This window comes from Hevea brasiliensis, chromosome 12, assembly GCF_030052815.1.
Source record: "Hevea brasiliensis isolate MT/VB/25A 57/8 chromosome 12, ASM3005281v1, whole genome shotgun sequence".
Lineage (NCBI taxonomy): Eukaryota > Viridiplantae > Streptophyta > Magnoliopsida > Malpighiales > Euphorbiaceae > Hevea > Hevea brasiliensis.
The window spans coordinates 26,774,309-26,782,002 of NC_079504.1; positions in this window are offsets into that span (position 1 = coordinate 26,774,309).

The following is a 7,694-nucleotide window of genomic DNA, read 5'->3' on the forward strand; positions in this document are numbered from 1 at the left end:
AGAGTCTAACTTTTTTAGATATTAGAGCTTATTTAATTTAATTTCAATATACAAATTTTATAGAATTCAAATTTGGAGAATCTGAGTGTTACAAAATCAGGGGGCACAATTAGGGCCTATAGAATCGGTGCAAATAAAAAAAATAATAATAATTTTATTTTTTAAAAAATTTATTTACTTTAAATTTATCTTAAAATATTTATTTATTTATTTATTATAATAAAAAATCACAATAATTAAATCTTACTGATATAATAAAATGTAGAGTTTAAGCTGTTTTAGAGATTTAGAGTCTGTCTAATTTAATATAAATATACCAAATTTGTTGAATTCAAATTACGAGAATCCGAGTGTAACAAAATAGAGGCACAATTAGGGGCCAATAAAATTGGTGCGAATAAAAAAATTAATAATTTTATTTTTTTTAATTTTATTTACTTTAATTTTATCTTAATAATTATTTATTTATTTATTATAATAAAATATAAAATTATAACTTTTTTAGAGATTCAGAGCTTGGTTAATTTAATTTTAAAATAAAAAATTTGTAGAATTTAATTAATCAGGTGTTGCAAAATCAGGGGCACAATTAGGGACTAATAGAATCGGTGCAAATAAAAAAAATTAATAATTTTATCATTTTAAAATTCTATTTACTTCAAATTTATTTTAATATTTATTTATTTAAAAGAGTGAAGGCTAGTTTAATTTAATTTTAATATAAAAAATTTATAGAATTCAAATTTAGAGAATTTGAGTGTTGCAAAATAGGGGCCATAAATAGGGGCCAATAGAATCAATGCAAATAAAAAAAATCAATAATTTTATTTTTTTTAAATTTTATTTACTTCAATTCTATCTTAATAATTTTTTATTTATTCATTTATTTTTTTAATAAAAAAATCACAGTAAACAAATCGAACTAATATAATAAAATGTAAAATTCTAACTTTTTTAGAGAATCAAAGCTTGTTTAATTTAATTTCAAAATAAAAAATTTTGTAAAATTCGATGAATCGGTTGCAAAATAAGGGCACAATTAGGGGCTAATAGAGTAGGCAAAAATTAAAAAAAAAATGAATAATTTTATTTTTTTTTTTAATTCTATTTACTTCAATTTTCTCTTAATAATTTTTATTTATTCATTTATGTTTTTATATTAAAAAATCACAATAACCAAATCAAATTGCTATGATAAAATGCAGAATTCTAGCATTTTTATAAATTCAGAGCTTATTTAATTTTATTTTAAAATATAAAATTTACAGAATTCAAATTTGAGTGTTGGAAAATTAGGGGTGAATAGAATAGGTGCAAATAAAAAAAAATTAATGATTTTATTGTTTTAAATTCTATTTACTTCAATTTTATTTTAATAATTTTTTATTTAATTTTTTCATAATAAAAATTCACAATAACAAAATCGAATAGATATAATAAAATTCGGAGTTCTAGCTTTTAAAGAGATTAGGAGCTTATTTAATTTAATTTTAAAATACAAAATTTGTAGAATTCAATTAAATTTCTTGTTTTGTATAGTTAGTGTAAAAAAAAATCAATACTAAAAATTGATTATAACGAAGACCATTTTCTATTAAATTTAATGAAATTTGAAATAAATTTCATAAAATTAATGTGACAAAATTTTTTAGATTAAAATGTCATATCTAAAAATTTCCTTTCAATAATTTATTTGGCCATATATCAGTTCTACTCAAATGGTAAAATTAAAAATTTTAATATTAATTATTTACTTGTTTTGTACTAAAAGGCACTTAGTAATGACATTATTTATATTTATATATAAATCTTTATATTTTGAGACATGTGAAATATTTTATATTTATTATTATATTAGTTGGTTTATATATCTATTAATTGTTATAAATTTAATAGGTATAAAAATTTTTAAATTACTTAAATACTTTAGGAAAAAAGAATTAATGAATTTTTAATTTTAAAATTATATTAAACGTGAATTATGTAAAATTTAATATTATACTAAACTTAATTATATAAAATTAAATTAAATTTCACATTTTAAATTATGTCATATGAAACAGTGAAATTTGATTTTAAATAAATTTCAAAATTTGTGATAAAATTTTATAAATTTATTTCAATTTAGTGATTTTTAGTGAAGTAAATATAGGCTGGACCCAGTTTTTTTTTTTTTTTTTTAAAGCTTTTTATTAAAAAGCATGAGCCTAAACTGAAGTAAAACAAACAGGCCTTTCAAACATAACAGGCCTAAAACCCTTTTAAATGTAGCCCACTAAAATTGATTGGCTCGGTTTATTCTCTTTGGTTGGGTGAAACAACCAAAACCGAATAAAAAATCGAATTTCTTTGAAAAAAAATTAAATAAAAAATCGAATTTTTTTATAAAACTAAAATTAGACTAAATTGATTGAACTGAAAATTTAATTAAAAAAATTAAATAAAACGGTTTGATTTGATTTTTCAATTTTAATAAATTCTGTTTGACCACTAATTTCAACTCCATTAATCCAAAACTATTTATAATTCATTTTAAAATAATTCAAATTTTAATGATTTATAAAATTAAGGATTTAATTAATATTAATCAAATGATAAAAATGATTTTAATTAAAATTGACTATATATTCCAAATTAATAATTTAAAATTCACAAATTAACTCGTTTTTTTTTATATAATGACTGATAAATGATTTATATTTTAAAATGATTCAATGAAAATATATTTAAAAAAAACTTAATTAACGTCATAGAATCTAAAATAATTTAAATTCAGCGAACCCATCCAATTTGAGTCGTTCGTTACCTTTATTTCTTCTTTTCATCCATAGTTTCTCACCGTCTGTTTGGAAACATAGAAGAATATGAGGAAAATGATATTTTGAGAGAAAGAGAGGAATATGATGGTGGCAAGAGAGCAGATCTCCATATGTAATCTTCTTTGAGCTTTAGGATTTGTTCCACCGGTTGTAGCAGCAATTAGCTATTAACCATTAATGGTTAATTATTTATATGAATAATTTGAAGTTAAAGTATTTAATAAAAATAATTATTAAATTTTTTATTAAATATATAAAAAGTAATATAATTTTTTTGATATTAATTAAAATATTAAGTAGTAAAATTATTATTAAATAGGACTTAAAGGAGTTCACTTCTTAAATATTATATTTTATTTTTTTAAATTATTTAATTAAAGACAAATTACTTTTAGTCTTTATATTTTAACAAAAATTATTATATTTAGTTCATTTATCAAATTTTTAATCAATGCATATCAAATTGCTATTTAGTCCCCTTATTTTAGTGAAACTAATTATTTAGTCTTAGATTTTGAAATATATAACTATATAATCCCTATAATTTAGTGAAACCAATTAGTTTGTCTTAATACTTTGAAAAACATATTTGTAGATGAAAATTTTATTGTATAAAGATTAAATCTGAATTTAGTTTTTTTAAATTGTTTAAATTATTTTCATTCAATTCCTTGGCATCGTTTTTGTGTATTTTTATTGAAAAATAATTTTCTTAAATTATCACCTTAATTATTTAGAGATCTAAGAAAATTAATTAATATTTTTATGCATATAGTTTGTATCAATTTCTATCAAAAGATGAAAAATGAAAAGAAAAATGATGAAAGGAAAGGTATGGTGCAAAGGGAATAAATAATGGGAGAGAGAAATAAAGAAGAATAATAAACAAGTAAGGGAAGAGTATCAGGATAATTTAAGTATAAAAAATAATAAAAAAATTAAATAATTAACGAAACCAAATTACAGGAACTAACTAATAAAATTTTTAAAATATAAGGACTAATTAAATAATTTCACTAAAATATAGATGCTAAATAGTAGTTTAACTAGCATTAAACTTTTAACGAATAGAAAATTTCATGGATAAACTAAATAATTTAATAAAAATAAATATATAGATCAAATAATATATTTAAGTAATTGATTTCACTAAAATATAAAGATTAAATAATAATTTTTCCTTTAATTAAATGTTTTAAGAGCCAAATAGATTTATGATGCATGGATAACCGTATGCACACAATACTACAGAAATAGAAGAAATGTTCTTACTTATAAAATGCTATTTTAATATACAATAAGAAATAAAGAAAGAAAATCAATTGTGCACAAGAGGTATTTCCTTTTTTTAAGAAGAAAAATATTATCCAGTCTCTACTAAGTTGATATTTTAAAAATATACTATTTATTTATTATATTTTACTTTTATTAAATTATTTAGTTGTTTTATTAGTCAATAAATTTTTATGTTTATTAAATTATTATCTAATCTTCTATTTTAATAAAACTAATTATTTGATATCTGCATTTTAAAATACACTACTATTTAGTCTATATATTTTAGTTAAACTAATTAATTAGTTTTTATATTTTAAAAAACATAATATTTTAAAAAATATATTCCTGAATAACAATAAAATTTTTATTATGTAAAGACTAAATTTGAGTTTATATATTTTTTTTAATTTTTCAAGTAATTTTATTCGATTCAATTATTTAGACATCATTTTCGTACTTTCTTTATTGGATAAGTAGATTCACATCTTTTATAACCGATACATTGTTCATGGAACAGAAGCAATTTGCTTAGATTTACATCCATTCCAAAAGGTTTCTTGAACAATGTGATGTCTCACATTGGATAAATCTTTAACACTTCCTTCTTTTACTGATATTATAGAATGTTCTTGTAAATTATGGTCAATACTAAATATATAAGTAGTGATTTCAAATATAGGTATACAAGATAGTCATGACAGTTTGAATATAAGAAATAATTAGAAAGACAAATATTTTGAATATAAAAAATAATCAGAAAAACTTAAAAATTAATGGAACTAATGTATTTTTTAAAATAAGATCAACTAATTAGTTTCATTAAAATAAAGAGATTAAATATTAGTTTAACTACCATTAAAATGATTTGTTGACAAAAAAATGAATTAAAAATAAGGAATTAAATATTATATTTTTTAAATATAAAATTACAAAATTAATTTTATTAAAATATACAAATTAAATAATAATTTTGAACTAATAATATGAAATTCCTGCTTACGTTATGTTCCATTCCTTATGTAATGTTGCCTTTCCTTAAGATAATGAGTAAAAGTATAATAATCAAAGTAATTTTAGAAATTAATTAAAATTTAGGTATATTTGTAAATATAAAATAATTAAATAATAATAAATAATTATACAACTAATAAAAATAATAATCCGCATAATAAGACTCAAACCTTATAACTCTAAAAATCTATATTTCTCTTTGTTCACTACTACATAATTATTATTTTTTTAACTTTTCTTTACAAATTATAAAGAATAATGTAAAAATAAAAATTCAAACGTGCAGATAAAAATTATTTATAAATGAATCCAGAAATTCATGAAAATGGTTATATATATATTTTTTTTCTTTCTTATATATTAAATATTGTAATCTAGACGTATATTAAATTTTTTATATGCATGATATTAATTATAATTTAATTGATTTATTTTTAAGAGATTTCATATTTCTATTTATTATGAAATTTATTATCTAAAAATGAAAAGATCAATGCTAAATATAAAACTAGCTAATCTTCTCTCCTTGAATTAACTTTTGAGCTAGAGCTAGATTTAGTTTATTTTTTTTATATGATATCAGAATTTATCTGCTTCAATATTAGGCTACTAGCAGATATGTTTGCTTATAAACTTCATATTTCAGATGTTCATACCTGAGTACAAGGAAGATGTATTATCTCACATTTATTTAAAATAAGTATTTATCCTAAGTATAATACTGCAAGTCTTTTCACCTTAAAATAACCTTTAGGGTAAAATTAGATTTGGTTCATATTCTTTGCACTTTCTATTATTTATATTCTGATGATCAAAATTTAATTAGGATTTTAATTTTAACTGTAATTCAATGTGTTTAATTTCATAATAAAATAACTAAATATAGAAAATTAGTTAAATAAGTAAATGGATAAGGAAGTTTCCTAATAATCATTCCCTTACCTTCTAGTCTTCAAGATGATACCTAATTTTATATATTTTCTCAAAGTGTCCTTTTCTTCCGTATCATATCCAGCTCATATATATCCACAAAATAATAAAAATATAAAATAGTAAGATATGATGTGGAATTAGATACTACTAGAAAAGATGAACAACAGGTAGACCCCATGAAATCGAAGACAAGACATTGAGGTAGTTGCCGCTTTCCAACATCACCTAGCTATCCACCAACTTCTACCCACCACCTCCCCATCCTTCTTCTTGGGTTCTTTTGATATGTGGATGTCCCCACATTTATATCTCTTGTATGAAGAGTTTTTTGTGTGATCATCTACATCATTTGTAGATTTTTTTTTGTCTTCTCCTTTGTTTGTGAAGGGTTATATAAGGGAGTCAAACATAGGTCTCTCAAATTTAATATATATATATATATATATATATATATATAACTATTATTGGATTACGTCCATGGTTTAAAAAATATTAATTTTTCATATTTTTATAATTTTTTAAAGCATCATAATATTTCTTTTAAAAAAAAAAGATTTTTCATTCAAAATAATACAAAATTTAATGTAATTAACTGGGCTTAAATTATGGAGCAAGTAAAATAAGATATATAAATTAAAAGAAAGGAAGATAATCCATAATCACCTAATAATGATAAAGAAATCGCATAATTGGCAGCGAATTGGTGTAGCAATTAACATTTCGATAAACATGGTGAATTATAAACAAGAAACCAATTAATCCTGTTTGCTGATTGATGCTTTAATGGAGGCAACAGTAAGTGGGAAAAGGAAGGGAATCCCATAGTGGAGATTGTATAGAATTTGCTTTCTTAGATGGGCCACACATGGAAGATAAGTTCATTGACCATCGTATCATCATATTATTATAATTTAGAGGACTTAATCACCTATGACATCCACATGTTTTGTTTGAATAACTATCAATTTTCTTGCTCTTTCATATATATATATATATATATATATATATGAAAAGAGGAATTTGAGACAAACTTTAGCTTTACCGCACCCACTTATTTGCTGAAAGCTCTTTTCTTTGTCGTGTGAAGTGATGTGTATTAATGAAAAGAAAGAGAGTCTCTTAGTGTAACTCATAAGCTCCATTCCACAATAATTTTTAAGTTAATTTTTAATAGTTTGATTAAAATTAAAATATTATATCTTTTATTTATATTATTTGATCGCATTTATTTATATTATTCGGTCGCATACGTGTTTATATTAATATTTAAAAGTTAAGGAAATGGATAATGAAACATTACATCTCTTAAATTTTATATTAGTATTTAATATTTTAACTATAATAAAAAAAATCATATCACTAATTTTATATTAACCGTTTATCCAATAATAATTTTTATTAAATATTTATGTATTAAATTATTATATAAATAATTAATTAATTATTAATAATTAATATCAAATAATTAATAAAATAATTAATAACTATCATAATAATTAATAATTATTAAAATAATTAATAATTATTAGAACACCCTATATTATCATATAGAGCAGCAATGCCTTTAGCAATCTCCACATAAAAAAAAAAAAAAAAAAAAATCTCATCTATTCACAGTCCAGACCATGACCTGACCCAAATTATCAGAATTAG